This window comes from Microtus pennsylvanicus, chromosome 6 (assembly GCF_037038515.1).
Source record: "Microtus pennsylvanicus isolate mMicPen1 chromosome 6, mMicPen1.hap1, whole genome shotgun sequence".
Lineage (NCBI taxonomy): Eukaryota > Metazoa > Chordata > Mammalia > Rodentia > Cricetidae > Microtus > Microtus pennsylvanicus.
Window position 1 is genome coordinate 248,787 of NC_134584.1, and position 19,125 is coordinate 267,911.

Below are 19,125 nucleotides of genomic sequence, written 5' to 3' on the forward strand. Positions count from 1 at the left end.
AACAAAAACAAAAACAAAGCAAAGCAAAAGCCAGGCAGGACTGTCTGGTTGACCTTCCCTTTTCCCCTCCCCCATGGGCTCCTCAGAGGCGGTGCGGCCTCCTGCAGGGAATCCACAGAGCCTCTGCCCAAGGCTCTCCAGGGAACCCACTCTCTCCCTTTCCCCCAGCCCCAGGGCTGCCGGCCACATCTATCTCAGGCGTAGGTGGCGGGCACTCTGGCTATCCAGGACGTGACAGACACAGATACACAGAAGCAGGGAGGAACGGTGCCCACTCTCTCACTAGATGCAGGCATGCAGGAGGAACAATGAAAGAATGAGAACTGGAGAGATGGAATTTCTGGAATGTCCAGAAACCACATAGTGGGGATCTAGTGACCTCTTTTGGTGACAGGGAGTACAGCACAGATTGGGTTCTTGTGCTCCTGAGATGTAACCTCCTCAAGGCAGCAGCTCATAAGTGATTGTAAATCCAGTTTCACACAACTGCACATAAAATAAAGTTAAATAAATCATAAAAAAATTCTTTAAAAATTTGAAATTAAAATAAGTTCTACACAACCGGAAAGACTGTCTCAAATAAAAGTAAAATAAAATGTTCTAAAATAGGACAACTTCCCTGCCCCCCCACCCCCACAGGGACACACTTGGTGCAGACCAAGAGATACAAACAAAATTTGAAATTAAACTAAATGTACAAGAAACTGAGCCTGGTTATTGTGGTGCACATCTTTTATTCTATCATCAAAGAGACAGAGGCAGGTGGACCTCTGTGAATTCCCAGGCTTTATAGAGAGGCCCCCAACCCAAATAAAAAAAAAAACATATATAAAAGTTTGACCAAACACCACCCCCCCCCCCAAAAAAAAGGAAGGAAGGAAGGAAAGAAGAAGGAGACATTATAAACTGTCTCCTTGGTCCTAGAAACTGGATCATGGGAATTTAGGACCTATGAGACAGTGCACGAGTCTTGTGATCTCACTTGGTAGATGAGTCTGGATTTTAACTCACAGATGTCCTTCTGCCTGTGTCTCCCACATGCTGGGATAAAGGGTTCCCTAATTCTTGAATGGCATACTGAAAGTAGTTATTTCTACTTGGTTTGCGTTTGATTTTTTTTTAAACAATCCATGCCTAATTATTTATTTATTTTTGGTTTTTCATGACAGGGTTTCTCTGTAGCTTTGGAACTAACCCTTGTAGACCAGGCTGGCCTCAAATTCACAAAGATCCACCTGCCTTTGCCTCCCAAGTGCTGGGATTAAAGGAATGTGCCACCACTACCCGCCTTTGTTTCTTTTATTTATTTTTGTTAAGCTCTACGTTTTTCTTTCCTCTCTTTCCATGCCTCCCCTTCAACCCTCTCCCAAGGTTCTGGCTATGACAAACAATGCTGCTATGAGCATAGTTGAGCCCATGTCCTCGTGGCACAATTGAGCATCCTTTACATATATACCTAAACGTGGTATTGCTGGGTCTTGAGGAAGGTTGTTTCCTAATTTTCTGAGAAATCGCCACACTGACATCCAAAGGGGGCGGTACCAGCTTGCATTCCCACCAGCGATGCAGGAGTGTTCCCTTTTCCCCACATCCTCTCCAGCATAAGTTGTCATCAGTGTTTTAGATCTTGGCCATTCTTACAGGTATAAAGTGGAATATCAGAGCTGTTTTGATTTACATATCTCTGATGACTAAGGGTGTTGAACATCTCCTTAAGTGTCTTTCAGCCATTTTAGATTTCTCGGTTGAGAGTTCTCTGTTTAGGTCTGTACCTCCATGTTGTGAACTGGATTATTTGTTCTTGAAATGACCAATGTCTTGAGTTCTTTGTATATTTTGGAGATCAGACCTCTGTCTGATGTGGGGTTAGTGAAGATCTTTGCCCATTCTGTAAGGCCGTCGTTTTGTCTTGTTGGCCATGTCCTTTGCTTTACAGAAGAAGCCTTTCAGTTTCACGAGGTCCCATTGATTAATTTTGTTTCTCTCAGAGTCTGTGCTACTGGAGTTAGATTTAGGAAGTGGTCTCCTGTGCCGATGCGTTCAAATGCTTTTTTTTAAAAAATAAATATTTATTTATTATGTATACAATATTCTTTCTGTGTGTATGTCTGAAGGCCAGAAGAGAGCACCAGACCCTATTACAGATGGTTGTGAGCCACCATGTGGTTGCTGGGAATTGAACTCAGGACCTTTGGAAGAGCAGGCAATGCTCTTAACCGCTGAGCCATCTCTCCAGCCCCCGTTCAAATGCTTTTGATATTTTTATTTTTATATTTTTTTTATTGTGGATGAGGTCAATTATTTGAACTCTCAAATATTTTTATTGTTATTATCTGTTTGTTTATTTGTGGGTTTGCAACACGGGGTTTCCTTGTGTATCCTTGTATGCCCTGGGACTCACTTTGTAAACAAGACTGGCCTCAGACTCACAGAGATCCGCCTGCCTCTGCCTTCTAGTGATGGCATTAAAGGCGTACACTAAACACATTTTTTTTGAAAACAGGGTTTTTCTGTGTCACTTTGCCTGTCCTGAATCTCAATCTGCAGAACAAAGTAGCCTTAAACTCACAGTGATCTGCCTGCTTTGGTCTCCCTGATCTTGGAGGTGTTTTATCATCTATCTATCTATCTATCTATCTATCTATCTATCTATCTATCTATCTATCCATTCATTTCATTTATTAGTTTATTTATTTATTTTTTTGTTTTCTGAGACAGGGTTTCTCTCTAGCTTTCCTTCTTGCTTGCTTGCTTGATTTTTTTGCTTTCTTGCTCTCTTGCTTTTTTCCCCCTTCTTTTATTAGTTAGTTCTTGAGGCATGGTTTCTCTGTGTAACAGCCCTAGCTGTTCTCTCTCTCTCTCTCTCTCTCTCTCTCTCTCTCTCTCTCTCTCTCAAATATGTTTGGTTTTGTGTTTTGCTTTATGAGACAGGGTTTCTCTGCTGCTTTGGAGACTGTTGTTAAAACTAGCTCCTTTCTTGTAGACCAGGCTGTCCTAAAACTCCCAATGATCCTGTTTCTGCTAAATATGGAGCCAGTGCTTTTGAATGCCTTTGTCTGGTGAGGTCAAAAGCCACCCCCACACACACAACCCCCCCCCAACACACACACAAACCAAACACAGGCACAGGCACACCCAGAGACACATAAATAAATTTTTAAATTAAGAAGAGCCTGGAGAGCTAGTTTCGCGGCTCTTCCAGAGAAATTGGGTTCAATTCCCAGCACCTGCATGGCAGCTCATAGTGATTGTAAATTCAGTTTCTGGGTGATCTGACATCTTCAGACCATTGCACATAAAATAAAGTTAAGAAAATCATAAAAAAATTCCTTAAGAAATTGAAATTTAACTAAGTCCCACACAATTGGAAACACTCTCAAATAAAAGTAAAATAAATGGAAAAGAATACAGTGCTAAGTGCAGTTATGAAAATGTTTTGAAATGTGATACATTCCCTGTCTCCCCCACATACACAAGCCACACTGAGAGATTTAAATAAAATCTGGGTAATCATTTATGTATCTGGCCTATGTCAGAGGGGCAGGGGAAGCTGAAGCCTTGTCCTTTGGGCTCCAGGTTCTCAGTACTGCGTCAAAAACTCGAGTGTATAGTGAGCCCATGTCTGTCCTGCCGGCAGCACTCAGGAACTGGGAATACAAGGATCAGGAGATCATCTTCAACAACCCAGCAAGTGCAAACCATCCTGGTGGGAAAGAGACCCTCTAAAAGAAATCAATAAAATGACATTTTTATTTTTTTCTGTCGGAAGTGAAAATGTTCCAAATAATTCACTGCATCAGTATTCCTGGAAATGATATCAAAATCAGAATTTTTCTTTTTTTTTAACATTTTATTTTATTCTTATTATTTTCATTTTTATTTTTTTGGTTTTTCGAGACAGGGTTTCTCTGTGGTTTTGGAGCCTGTCCTGGAACTAGCTCTTGTAGACCAGGCTGGTCTCGAAATCACAGAGATCCGCCTGCCTCTGCCTCCCAAGTGCTGGGATTAAAGGCGTGCGCCACCACTGCCTGGCGTAAATCAGAATTTTTCATATTATTCCATGGCTGTTGTAATTTTCTCTGTGGCAGACAGAGGCAGGCAGATCTCTGTGAGTTTGAGGCCAGCCTGGTCATCTACAGTTCCAGGACAGGTGCCAAAGCTAAGAGAATCCTTGTCTCAGAAAATTTTTTTCTCTGCGTCTCACGTGTCGTGTGTCTTTCTCTAAGCAGGCCCAGGAATCCTAAGAGCCTGTAGGTGATCTAGGAAATCTCCTGTAGCAGGGGCCCTGGCCTCCACTCCTGGCCCCTGAGGGCACCTGGTAAAAGTGAGAAGGCAGATTTCAGAGACTAGTAAAGTTCAAGGTCACCAGCCCTTCCCAACAGCTAGAACCTTTAAAGGGTGAGGCTACAACTTAATTGGCCTGCTTAGATATGGATATTTTTGTTGTGGTTCTTGTTTTACAGGGCAGGAACAGACATCCAAGTGGGAATTTTCCACAGCTGTTTTAATTTTCTCAGACTCGGTATTTAGTATGAGAAGTGGTGTGTGGGGTTGTACAAACACAACTACTGAAAAAGAACCCTAAGAAAGCAGGCCTCCCTCCCTCCCTCCCTCCTTGCTTTTCTCCCTCCCTCCCTCCCTCCCTCCCTCCCTCCCTCCCTCCCTCCCTCCCTCAGTTCCTCCCTCTCACCAAGCCATAATTGTGGCAGCCCCTTGGCCCACATAGTCCTTTCACTGATCAGTCAGACACACTCTTTTTTTATTTTTGAATTTTGGGTGAAGTCAATTAATTGAGCTCTTAGATGATGATGATGATGATGATGATGATGATGATTAGTTTATTTGTGTTTTTTTTTTTACATAGAGGTTCCCTGTGTCCCTGGAACTCACTTTGTAGACAAGGCTGGCCTCAGACTCACAGAGATCTAGCTGCCCCTGCCTCTACCTCTGCTTCCTAGTGCTGGAATTAAAGGCCTGTACTAAACACACTTTCCCCCCCTAAGTCAGGGTTTCTCTGTGTCTGTCGCTTTGCCTGTCCTAAAACTCACACTGCAGAACGAGGTGGCCTCAAACTCACAGCGATTTGCCTGTTTCTGCCTCTCCTGATTTCTGAGGGCTGAGAACTGAGAATAAAGAAATGTGCTGCCCAAAATATACTGCCGCTGCTGCAATTAAAAAAATAAATTAAAGTAAAATAACCTGAGATAAACAAAGAAAAAAAGGAAAACACCTGTTTTTTCCTTCCTTCCTTCCTTCCTTCCTTCCTTCCTTCCTTCCTTCCTTCCTTTCTTTTTCCTTACTTGTTTTTTTTTCTGTTTTCTTCTTTTATTATTATTATTATTATTTTTGGTGAAGGGTTTCTCTGTATAATACCTTTAACTCACTATATAAACCAGGCTGTCATCTTGGTAACATTATGGTTTTGTATTTTCTTATTTCTTGTCTGTAAATCAACAAATCAACATTTCTTCTCTCTCTCTCTCTCACACTCATTTAATTTATGTTTTATTTTATTTTTGGTTTGTGTTCTTGTTTTGATTTTCAAGGAAGGGTTTCTCTGTTGCTTTGGAGCCTGTCTTTGGAACTAGCTCTTGTCAACCAGGCTGGCTGGCCTCAAACTCCCAGAGATCCACCTGCCTCTCTGCCAGATATGGAACCAGTCATCTTGGTTAGTTCAAAAGCCACCCAATAAACACACACACACACACACAACACACACACACACACACACACACACACACACACACACACAGAGGCACATCCAGAGAAACATTTTTTTTTTTTTTTTTGGTTTTTCGAGACAGGGTTTCTCTGTGGCTTTGGAGCCTGTCCTGGAACTAGCTCTGTAGACCAGGCTGGTCTCGAACTCACAGAGATCCGCCTGCCTCTGCTTCCCGAGTGCTGGGATTAAAGGCTTGCGCCACCACTGCCCTGTGATGCCCCTACTATAAAAATGGGTTTCAGAAACCGGCCTTTTGCCACAGTGTCAGAAGCCCAAACTCTGCCTGTGGTCTCAGCTAGCTGATAAGCTTCTGTGACTCGCAGTGTGTTTGTATTTTTAAGTTTGTTTTTGGTTTATTAGACTTGGTGGTGTTCTCATCTTTGCATGACCCCCCCCCCCCTCGACCCAACATTTAAGTGTCTTTCAACCATTTTAGATCCCTCTGTTGAGAGTTCTCTGTTTAGGTCTGTACTCCATTTTTTAAAATTGGATTATTTGTTCTTTGGATGACCAATTTCTCGAGTTCTTTGTGTATTTTGGAGATTAGTGAAGATCTTTTCCCATTCTGTAAGGCCGTCGTTTTGTCTTCTTGGCCATGTTCTTTGCTTTACAGAAGCTTTTCAGTTTCAGGAGGTCTCACTTATTAATTGTTTCTCTCAGTGTCTGTTTTTTTTCTTTTTTTTTTTCTTTCTTTTTTTTCTTTTTTTTTCTTTTTTTCTTTTTTTTCTTCTTTTTTTTCTTTTTTTCCTTTTTTTTCTTTTTTTTTCTCTCTTTAGTTTTTTTCTTTGTTTTTTTTTTGTTTTTTTTTTCTTTTTTTTCTTTTCTTTTTTTTCTTTTTCTCTCAGTGTCTGTGCTACTGGGGTTCTATTTAGCAAGCGTTCTCCTGTGCCAATGTGTTCAAGTGCATTTGATATTTTTATTTTTATATTCTTCTATTGTGGATGAAGTCAATTATTTGAACTCTCAAATATTTTTATTGTTATTATCTCTCTATTTGTTTGCTTATTTGTGGTTGTTCAACATAAGGTTTCGTTGTGTACCCTTGTATGCCCTGGGACTCACTTTGTAGACAAGACTGGCCTCAGACTCACAGAGAGTCATCTGCCTCTGCCTCCTAGTGCTGAGATTAAAGGCATGCACTAAACACCTTTTCTATATATTTATTTTCCTAATAATTTATTTATTTTCATTTTATTGTCATTGGTGTTTTGCCTGCATGTATGTCTATCTGAGGGTGTCCGATCTTGGAGTTACCGACAGCTGTTGACTGACATGTGGGTGGTAAGGAATTGAACCTGGGTCCTCTGGAAGAGCAGTCAGAACTCTTAACCACAGAGCCATCTCTCTCCAGCCCTCACCTTTTTTTTTTTTTTTGAAAACGGTGTTTCTCTGTGTCACTTTGCCTGGCCTTGAATCTCAATCTGCAGAACAAGGGAGCCTTAAACTCACAGTGATCTGCCTGCCTTGGTCTCCCTGATCTTGGAGGTGTTTTTATCATCTCTCTGTCTGGCTATCTAGCTATCTATCCATTCATTTATTTATTTATTTTTTCTGAGACAGGATTTCTCTCTAGCTTTGGAGTCTGTCCTGGATCCAGACCTGGTCACAGCTGTACCTGGAAACAAACCAAAACAAAAACAAAGCAAAGCAAAGCAAAAGCCAGGCAGGACTGTCTGGTTGACCTTCCCTTTCCCCCTCCCCCATGGGCTCCTCAGAGGCGGTGAGGCCTCCTGCAGGGAATCCACAGAGCCTCTGCCCAAGGCTCTCCAGGGAACCCACTCTCTCCCTTTCCCCCAGCCCCAGGGCTGCCGGCCACATCTATCTCAGGCGTAGGTGGCGGGCACTCTGGCTATCCAGGACGTGACAGACACAGACACACAGAAGCAGGGAGGAACGGTGCCCACTCTCTCACTAGATGCAGGCATGCAGGAGGAACAATGAAAGAATGAGAACTGGAGAGATGGAATTTCTGGAATGTCCAGAAACCACATGGTGGGGATCTAGTGCCCTCTTCTGGTGACAGGGAGTACAGCACAGATTTGGGTTCTTGTGCTCCTGAGACCTACCCCAATTTAATACTGACATTATCCTATCATACCCTATATATCACATATAGGCTTGCTTGATATCACACACATACACTGCCTGCGTTTCTGCCTGACCCCTGTGAGAGAGCCTGGTACCTTCAGAAGACAGAAGATGGGGTGTGGGTCTGTCTGTCTGTCTATCTGTCCATCTATTCTTCCATAAAGTATTTATTCCTTTTTTGTTTGTTTTGTGACAGGGTTTCTCTCTAGTTCTCTCTAATTGAGTCAGTCCTGGAACTAGCTCTTGAAGACCAGAACGAGTGCTGGAATTAAAGGCGTGTACCACCATTACCCGGTTAGAAGTCTTTTTAAAAAGTAGGCAATCAGAGCTACAAATTTCCTCATAGGACTGATTTTACTGTGTGCCAGGGTTTGTGTAGGGTTTTGCTTTCATTTTCTTGAGTGAATCTCTCCCCCCCCCTCGTCTCTCTTATTCTAGAGATCTGTTTTGTCTTCCATGAGCTCTGAGGGGCACTTGGCTTGAGTGTGATACACACACAGACTTACTATTAAGGAAAGTTCAAGATCAAGATCCTTTCCTAACTCTGTGACCTTGCAACAGAGAAGTTTCAAGGGGTGTGAAGGGTGTGCCTACTGACACTGGAATTCATTTGATCTGCTAGGCAGCAAATGCTATGGATTGTGTATGTGTGTGTCTCTGTTAGTTTAGGTGTCTTTCCAGTCAATGTTGGTGTAATTACCGTGCGTCTGTATATTCAGTGCTGTGATCCTTTCAAATGGTTGTGAAGGGAGCCCTAGCCTAGGAATGACTTCAGTGACGCGTTATTTTCCTTTCCTAACTCTGTGACTTTGCAACAGAGAAGTTTCAAAGGGTGTGAAGGGTGTGCCTACAGCTCCACTGGCCTTCCTTGACGTGTACAGCTGTTGCCTTTCCTGTCAACATTCTTGTTGGAGTTGGGAAATTGCTGATTTGAACTCAGCCAATTTCATGGAATAGCCCTGGCTGTCCCGGAACTCATTTTTATAGACCAGGCTGTCCTTTTGGTGACGTTCTATTTTTTTTTCTTCCTCTTATTTTTCTATCTGCAGTCAACATTGGTGTAAGGACTGTGCACCTGTATATTCACTGCTCTGATCCTTCTCTCCTTCGTTCCTTCGTTCCTTTCTTCCTTTCTTTCATATGTCTGCCCACTCACGAAAACCCAAAAATTTCTAGCCTCCCAACGCAATTAAAAATAACTAAAATTTTAGTAAACTGGCATTTAAAAAAGGCAGGCAGGCAGGCAGGCAGGCAGGCAGGCAGGCCTGGATGGTGGTTGTGAAGGGAGCCCTGGCCTAGTCATATCCTCTGCCATGACTGTAACTCAGGAGCTCTAAAGGGTCTGAGAAGCTGCTTTCATGCTTCTGCTGCTGGGCATTTATTTATTTATTTATTTATTTATTTATTTATCTGGCTTATGTTGGAGGGGAAGGGAAAGCCAAAGCCTTGTCCTATGGGCTCCACGCTCTCAGTAGTGTCTCATAAACTCGAGTGTGAGGGCCCATGTCTGTCATGTCAGCAGCACTCAGAAACTGAAAACACGAGGATCAGGAGATCATCTTCAGCAACTCAGCAAGTGCGAACCACCGTGGTGGGGAAACAGACCCTCTCCAAGAAATGACTAAAGTGACCTGTTTATTTTTTCTGTTCTAAGTGAAAATGTTCACAACACATCACTATGACGATATTATTCCCGGAAATGAAATCCGAGTGGGATTTTTGAAACACTATTTTTATTTCATTATTATTATTATTTTTTTTTTTTAAAAAAACTATTCCACGTCTGTTTTAATTTTCTCTGACTCGGTATTTAGTCTGAGAAGTGTGGGCTGAGGGCGTGGGGAGTGGGGTGAAGAAAAAGAACCACAAGCAAGCAAGCAAGCAGTGGCCATGGTGAAAGGAGACCTTAGATGGCAGGGAACTGCCGTTGCCGCCTCCCTCCCTCCCTTCCTCCCTCGGTCCCTCGGTCCCCCTCGGTCCCCCTCGGTCCCCCTCGGTCCCCCTCGGTCCCTCCCTCTCACCATGCCCTAATGGTTGCAGAAGCCCCTGGCCCATCTAGTCCTGTCACCGATCTGTCAGGTCTGTGATGCCCTTAGATGTCCGGGGCTGCACGCGCGCTACACTGACTGGCTCAGCGTGTGCCTACCCTCCGCCGGCAGGCGCGGGTAACCCGTTGAACCCCATTCGTGATGGGGATCGGGGATTGCAATTCTTCCCCATGAACGAGGAATTCCCAGTAAGTGCGGGTCATAAGCTTGCGTTGATTAAGTCCCTGCCCTTTGTACACACCGCCCGTCGCTACTACCGATTGGATGGTTTAGTGAGGCCCTCGGATCGGCCCCGCTGGGGTCGGCCCGCGGCCCTGGCGGAGCGCCGAGAAGACGGTCGAACTTGACTATCTAGAGGAAGTAAAAGTCGTAACAAGGTTTCCGTAGGTGAACCTGCGGAAGGATCATTAACGTGAGAGAGCGGCGGCGGCGGCTCTGCCCGCCCGCTCGCCTGCCTCGCCCGAGTTCTCGCCGGGAGGCGCGCTCCCCGGGTCGCGCGTGTGTTGTGCGCACGGAAGTGTGCGTGCGCACGGGCGCGCGTGGCGGTCGTGAGAGAGAGGTCGAGAGAGGGGGAAGGGGGACGGGCGCCGGCTCGCCCGCCCTCCTCGCCCCGTCCGAGGACCCGTGTCTGGCTCTGCCGCTGGCGGCTCACGGCGGACGGCGGCTCTCTTCCCGCTCTCGCTCTCCTCCGTCCACTCCCGCTGCTTGCCTCACCGCACCGCAGCGGCCCGCGGGTGTGTCCCCTCTTTCCCGGGCGCGCGCCTTTCCCTCTCCATCCCTCTTCCCGGGGGAGGATGGGCGAGGGTCTGGCGGCGCCCCGGGCCCCCTCTCGCCGCCGACCTCCGCTCGCGCGCCGTGGCGCCGCGGCGCGCCTGTCGGGGAGGCGGCGGAGGTTGGGCGCACTTTTTTTTCCCCCCTCTCCACCTCCTTCTCCAAAGGACCGGGGTAGACCAGTAGTCCCTCCCACCGGGCGGGAGGCCATTTTTTTCCCCGGGGATGCGGCGGGTCGACCAGATGTCCCGCTGGACTCTTTTTTTTTTTTTTTTTTTTTTTTTTAATGTATAATATATATTATATCTTCCTAGACCTGACGGGTCGACCAGTTGTCTCTGTGCACTTCCTTTTTTTTGACGGACTGGAAGCGGGTCGACCAGTTGTCCGATTAAATATTTGGCCTTAAAATGCTAAGTACCGGGGTCGACCAGTTGGCCTTGTGAACTTGGGTCGACCAGTTGTCTTTTTCCATGTCTTGATTGACTGATGTCATTCTTCAATGTGTTGGTGGTTAGTTTATCTCTTTTGTTCTCTATGCCAACACGCCCCACTCACCAAACACTTTTTTTTAATTTATTTATTTACTTATTTTTATTTTACTTTTTTATTATTTATTTATTTATACATACATACATACATACATACATACATCCTGTCTATCTGTCCAGATGGGGCAGGGGTCGAAGGGGCTAGCTATGAGAGGAAGGTGCTCGGTGGGCATCCAGTTGTAAATAAGGCTGGGAATAAATAGCTGAATATTAATTCATTTGAGTAATATTAAAACTGTTCAAGTAGAAAACAATTGCTTTCTTTTTCTGTTTGCCCAGAGATCTGACTGACTGCAACTTGGAAAGAAGACGGCCCTGCTGGACAGAGACCTCCCTCCTGCTTTGGGTGGGTCGACCAGTTTACATGTTTATTTCCACGTTTTGTCTTTTATGGATTGAATGGATGTGTCTCTCTCTCTTTTTTTTTTTTTTTTTTTTTTGGTTTTTCGAGACAGGGTTTCTCTGTGGCTTTGGAGCCTGTCCTGGAACTAGCACTGTAGACCAGGCTGGTCTCGAACTCACAGAGATCCGCCTACCTCTGCCTCCCGAGTACTGGGATTAAAGGCGTGCGCCACCATCGCCCGGCTCTCATTTTTTTTTTCACGATTGCTTGCTTGCTTGCTTGCTTACTTACTTACTTACTTACTTATCTGTTCAGCCCATCTCATTTACTTACTTCTTTAAAAAAAATGACCCACCTAGTTATTTACTTACTTACTTACTTACTTACTTACTTACTTGTTCATTCATTCCTTCACTTCCTTATCTTCTTTCATATATCTGTTTATTTATCTGCTGATTTAGCGTGACTCATTTACTTATTGAATGTTTCAATTATTATTTAGTTTTATTCATTTATTCATTCTTTATGTCTATTTTTATGTATGTATTTACTTACTTTCTTAATTTTTTTTTTACTTTTTAAAATTTACTTAAATATTTTCTTTCTTTGGGAATGTAGATTCTTTCTTCCTTTCTTCCTTTCTTTCCTTCTTTCTGTCTCCTGACTGTCACTGGCTAAGAAAATGGTGGCCTCCATGTCACTGGTCAGCATAGCAGCTCCTAAAATGGAATTTGATGAAGGGATACATAGATAGATAGATAGATAGATAGATAGATAGATAGATAGATAGATAGATAGATGGGATGCGCACACGCTCACACACACACACACACACACACACACACACATATGCACGCACGTGCATGACATGTACAGATGGGGGGCGATTCCAATGTTTTCAGAGGAAGGTGCTCGCTGGTAATAATAAATGTGCTGGTAAATAAGGCTGGAAATAGCTGAATATTAAATCATTAAAACTCTTCAAATAAATAAAAAGCAATTCCATTTCTCTCTCTCTCTCTTTCTCACCATATACCAGCACATCTGAACTGACTGCAACATACAAAAGAAGAAGAAACACGGAAAGAAGACATCCCTGCTGGACAGGATCTGAGATGAGAATAAATTCATCGAATGGCTGCCAACAGCATTTCATTGAGAAGAGATTCCACATTTTATGCTGTACAGTTACTTAGTTAGATAGATAGATAAAGAGAGGCCTGTGAACTGGGGTGGGCTGTGGCTTCTTAGGTCACCTCAGGTCAGGGAGGGGCTGAGGAGTGTCCCATTGGCCTTGACAATAGGCAGGAGTCAGAGGTTAATGTCAGGGCAGGGCCTGAGAGTTCCTCAAAGGGAATGAATGGAGACCCTTGCTTACCTAAGAAATGCCTGACCTTGGAAAAGGACTTGTGGAAAGCGGGCCCTTGAAACTGTGGTTTCACGTCTTACTAGAAAGCTCCCTCTTGGAAGGGAAAGTCATCATGATATCTTACTCTTTTCCCAAGGATACCCTACCTACCCTTCTGATCATTCTTACTGAATTAAGTCTTCCACTGCAAATAAATAAATAAATAAATAATAAATGAAGTGGGTGAGTGAGTGAGTGAGTGAGTGAGTAAGTAAGTAAGTAAGTAAGTAAACAAGCAAATACGTGGATGGACAAATAAATACAAAGTTTGCTGTTGTTGACTGACTTTTGATTTCATAATGAATCTCTCTCTCTCTCTCTCTCTCTCTCTCTCACACACACACACACACACGCACACTAAATATACAATAAAAGGAAGCATAACACCTTTACTCAGGGGGCAGAGTGAACTCTGAAAGTTTTCCAGGCGGGGGGGGGAGAGAGACAGAATATAAGAACAAAATGAGAAACAAGGAAAAATAGTGTTGGCTGGCTGGCCGGCTTTCAGTTCCCTGACAGAAATGAGCACATTGTGGAGGAAACACAAAGTTGTTACACTATGTGGGTGTGATGAGGAGAGATTGTGAGTGAGTGTCCTGTCAGAACAAAGTTAGTCCCATAGTTGATGAAATTCATTATCCCAAAACTTCAGCAGAATATATCCCAAGTTTGCAAATGTGTGATCAGCTTGTGACAGGTTGGGCTGGAGATGCTGAGAACTGGGGAGCCCTCAATGCAAGAGCAGACACTCATTCCCATGAAGAGGGAGAGAGGGAGGGAGGGAGGGAGGGAGGGAGGGAGGGAGGGATCATTCATTCCTATACTCAAGTTTAAAGAAAGATGAGTGGCTATCTATAGAGAGACCACTCACAGATATGAAAAATCATTTCCTAAAAATCAAATTTCTCAGTCAGTATGCAACTGCTATGGTGCTTCTCCTAGATAGAGCAAAACACACAAACAAACTGATTCCTTGATCTAGAGCCACAGTGCACATGCTGTGGAAAAGGGGACATGGCCAACTTGAATCACAATATTCATCAGAGCATGAAAAGAGCGTAAAAAGGACACAGAGGAGAGATAATTGTGGTCCTTCCTTCCTCCCTCCCTCCCTCCCTCCCTCCTTCCCTCAGGAAGTGACTGACAGATGAGACTTTGTCCAAGCAGGTTCTGTCTGAAATACCAGACTTGAGTTTCCCCCTCTGTGGGTATTAGCTAATCAGTCCTCCCTTCTTTCTGTAGGAAGGTGGTGCATGTCTCTCAGAACTTACCTGGTTTCCTCTGCACCAGGTGAACCAGGGAAAAGCTTTCTAAGCCTTATTCAGACCTATAGAGGCTGCGCTGTGTGTGACTTCAGAGACCTCAGGGAGTATAGGGGTGGGTGGGTGCTTGATGCTTCAGACTCATGTCATTGAAGGACATAACATAGTCTGGATTCACAGAGATTCACAACACAGAGCCATTGTCACTTACTAACAGCTCAGGACACCCAGAGCTAACAAGAAATTGCAGTCTCAGCCGGGCTTTAATCACAGCACACACACAGATCTCTGTGAATTCAAAGATGGCCTGATTTACAGAGTGAGTTTTAGGACAGCCCAAGATACACAAAGAAACCCTTTCTTGAAAAACAAAGCAAAACAGCAAAAGAAAGAAAGAAAAGGAAAAAGAAAAAAATGGCAGTCTCTTTCCACTCTCTCCTCCATTGGCTCTTAAAGAGCTCTCAAGCTGAACTGGAGACCATGGTGTCACTCAAAACTGGGAAGCCAGAAACCTTAGGGGGGTCACAGGAGTCGGACTGACTGCAGCACTTGATGCCTCAACCCTGCTAATGGCTGTGATATAAGGCATGGTAAAATACGGGCTTTGGCAGAGCGCTACTCCCCTTTCTCTATTATTATTGCTACACAACGAAAAGGACCGGGGGGGGGGGGGGGGGTGATGATGTGCAGTCAGTGCTGGTATTGAAATCTCACTGACTCCTTCCGCACTCCTTGTCAATTCCCGACTTTGTCAAATCAACTATCGTGAATCTTTGATGTGGGTTGGCCCTTTAGGAACTCAGAGAAACAAGACAGACAGACCTGTTTCATCCCAGAAACCTCCCAGTTCCTGAGCCCTAGCCCTGGAAGTCTCAAAGCCATCACATCCAGAAATCTCTCTAGTCCCTGCTAGTGGTGAACTCACTTCGTCTTCCCCAGGACCACTAATTATTTCTCCATGTTTTCCTGTGAGATCTGAGGCCAGCTTTCTTCTTCCTCCCTCTGGCCTCTCCACGAACGATCTCCATTCTCTAGACAACATGTCTAGAACCGAGTCTTATAGGCACCGAGAGAGTGTGTCTTGAGGGCAGTTGGCGTTTCTAGGACACGAGTGACATCACAAAATTCCGAGAGCTCTCTGGGATACCGTGGAATTTCCAGAGAAGGGACTGCTGATGTCGTGAGGCACGGCCTTTACCTCCTTGCTGATATTTCTCCCCGAACTGACCGACCGACCGACCGACCGACCGACCAACCGGAACCTGAGGTTTCCTTTCCAGGAGTCTCTCCTCCGACACAGAGGGAGCCATTCAGGATTTCCTCCTTCCAAAACCAGAAATTTCTCTCTGCTTCATTAATATCTTCTCACTACTTCCTGAACCCATGGGGAGTTAGTTAGTTGAACACTCACTTTTTTCATGAATGACCCTTCCTCCCTCTCCTGAACATCTCATATTACTGATTCATACTCAGTAAAACAGTAATATGAGAAATTAGGCCAGGAGGACATGGAAGATGAGGGTTGAGTCTTCTGAAGTGAACAAGCACTTAGGGAAGGCTAAACTTAAGGGAATTTGACTCTGAGTGGCAAGACATGAATAGCTGCTGCCAAGGCACAGATACAGGCACCAACTGGGCCCTCGGCATCCTCCTGCATCATCAGAGCTGTGTGGGAAACTCAGCCCAAAGGAGGGGCCGTGTTCAAAGGGAGAGGGCATTTTCGAGGACAGCACTGTTTTCTTTTTCTTCTTTCTTTCTTTCTTTCTTTCTTTCTTTCTTTCTTTTTTTTTTCGAGACAGGGTTGTTCTGTAGTTTTTTTTTTTTTGGAGCCTGTCCTGGAACTAGCTCTTGTAGACCAGGCTGGTCTTGAACTCACATGCTTTCTTTTTTTTTTTCTATTGGATATTTTTGACTTCTTTATCAAAGATCAGGTGTTCGAAGATGTGTGGATCGATATCCGGGTCTTCTATTCGGTTCCATTGGTCCTCCTGTCTGTTCTTATGCCAGGACCAGGCTGTTTTCAGAACTGTAGCTTACAGAGTGTTCTTGCAGGTGGGGCACAGAAGAGGTTAATTACGGTACCTTAGTTCTTCTGCTTTTCTAGCAGACCGGAGCCCAGCTGACAGGAATCCAGTAGAGATGGTGTCAAGGTTCACACTGACACTAACAGCTGTAACTTGAGCAGGATTTGTGATCCACATGAAATTTGCAATGAATTGCAGCAAATCTGTGACACTCTAACTTGCTCAGGCTCAGTATCTGAACATACAGATGTTTGCAATGATCACTGGCTTCAGGATTTTTTTTTTTGTTGTTGTTGTTTTGTTTTTCCACGAGACAGGGTTTCCCTGTAGCTGAAGTTTAACGGCCTGGTGTTTTTGTGACTTACTGCTTCAAAGAACTTCTCCATTTCTTTATCCCTAAGGGAAAAGAAATATAATCACTAAATACATTTAAGTGTCTTTCAACCATTTTAGATCCCTCTGTTGAGAGTTCTCTGTTTAGGTCTGTACTCCATTTTTTAAAATTGGATTATTTGTTCTTTGGATGACCAATTTCTCGAGTTCTTTGTGTATTTTGGAGATTAGTGAAGATCTTTTCCCATTCTGTAAGGCCGTCGTTTTGTCTTCTTGGCCATGTTCTTTGCTTTACAGAAGCTTTTCAGTTTCAGGAGGTCTCACTTATTAATTGTTTCTCTCAGTGTCTGTTTTTTTTTCTTTTTTTTTCTTTCTTTTTTTTTCTTTTTTTTCTTTTTTTCTTTTTTTCTTCTTTTTTTCTTTTTTTCCTTTTTTTTCTTTTTTTTTCTCTCTTTAGTTTTTTTCTTTGTTTTTTTTGGTTTTTTTCTTTTTTTTCTTTTCTTTTTTTTCTTTTTCTCTCAGTGTCTGTGCTACTGGGGTTCTATTTAGCAAGCGTTCTCCTGTGCCAATGTGTTCAAGTGCATTTGATATTTTTATTTTTATATACTTTTATTGTGGATGAAGTCAATTATTTGAACTCTCAAATATTTTTATTGTTATTATCTCTCTATTTGTTTGCTTATTTGTGGTTGTTCAACATAAGGTTTCGTTGTGTACCCTTGTATGCCCTGGGACTCACTTTGTAGACAAGACTGGCCTCAGACTCACAGAGAGTCATCTGCCTCTGCCTCCTAGTGCTGAGATTAAAGGCATGCACTAAACACCTTTTCTATATATTTATTTTCCTAATAATTTATTTATTTTCATTTTATTGTCATTGGTGTTTTGCCTGCATGTATGTCTATCTGAGGGTGTCCGATCTTGGAGTTACCGACAGCTGTTGACTGCCATGTGGGTGGTAAGGAATTGAACCTGGGTCCTCTGGAAGAGCAGTCAGAACTCTTAACCACAGAGCCATCTCTCTCCAGCCCTCACCTTTTTTTTTTTTGAAAACGGGGTTTCTCTGTGTCACTTTGCCTGGCCTTGAATCTCAATCTGCAGAACAAGGGAGCCTTAAACTCACAGTGATCTGCCTGCCTTGGTCTCCCTGATCTTGGAGGTGTTTTTATCATTTCTCTCTCTCTCTCTCTCTCTCTCTCTCTCTCTCTCTCTCTCTCTCTCTCTCTCTCTCTGTGTGTGTGTGTGTCTGGCTATCTAGCTATCTATCCATTCATTTATTAGTTTATGTATTTATTTATTTTTTGGTTGTTCTTGTTGTTTTCTGAGACAGGATTTCTCTCTAGCTTTGGAGTCTGTCCTGGATCCAGACCTGGTCACAGCTGTACCGGAAAATAAAATAAAACAAACAAACAAAAACAAAAACAAAACAAAGCAAAAGCCAGGCAGGACTGTCTGGTTGACCTTCCCTTTTCCCCTCCCCCATGGGCTCCTCAGAGGCGGTGCGGCCTCCTGCAGGGAATCCACAGAGCCTCTGCCCAAGGCTCTCCAGGGAACCCACTCTCTCCCTTTCCCCCAGCCCCAGGGCTGCCGGCCACATCTATCTCAGGCGTAGGTGGCGGGCACTCTGGCTATCCAGGACGTGACAGACACAGATACACAGAAGCAGGGAGGAATGGTGCCCACTCTCTCACTAGTTGCAGGCATGCAGGAGGAACAATGAAAGAATGAGAACTGGAGAGATGGAATTTCTGGAATGTCCAGAAACCACATGGTGGGGATCTAGTGACCTCTTTTGGTGACAGGGAGTACAGCACAGATTGGGTTCTTGTGCTCCTGAGATGTAACCCCCACAAGGCAGCAGCTCATAAGTGATTGTAAATCCAGTTTCACACAACTGCACATAAAATAAAGTTAAATAAATCATAAAAAAATTCTTTAAAAATTTGAAATTAAAATAAGTTCTACACAACCGGAAAGACTGTCTCAAATAAAAGTAAAATAAAATGTTCTAAAATAGGACAACTTCCCTGCCCCCCCACCCCCACAGGGACACACTTGGTGCAGACCAAGAGATACAAACAAAATTTGAAATTAAACTAAATGTACAAGAAACTGAGCCTGGTTATTGTGGTGCACATCTTTTATTCTATCATCAAAGAGACAGAGGCAGGTGGACCTCTGTGAATTCCCAGGCTTTATAGAGAGGCCCCCAACCCAAATAAAAAAAAAACATATATAAAAGTTTGACCAAACACCACCCCCCCCAAAAAAAAGGAAGGAAGGAAGGAAAGAAGAAGGAGACATTATAAACTGTCTCCTTGGTCCTAGAAACTGGATCATGGGAATTTAGGACCTATGAGACAGTGCACGAGTCTTGTGATCTCACTTGGTAGATGAGTCTGGATTTTAACTCACAGATGTCCTTCTGCCTGTGTCTCCCACATGCTGGGATAAAGGGTTCCCTAATTCTTGAATGGCATACTGAAAGTAGTTATTTCTACTTGGTTTGCGTTTGATTTTTTTTTAAACAATCCATGCCTAATTATTTATTTATTTTTGGTTTTTCATGACAGGG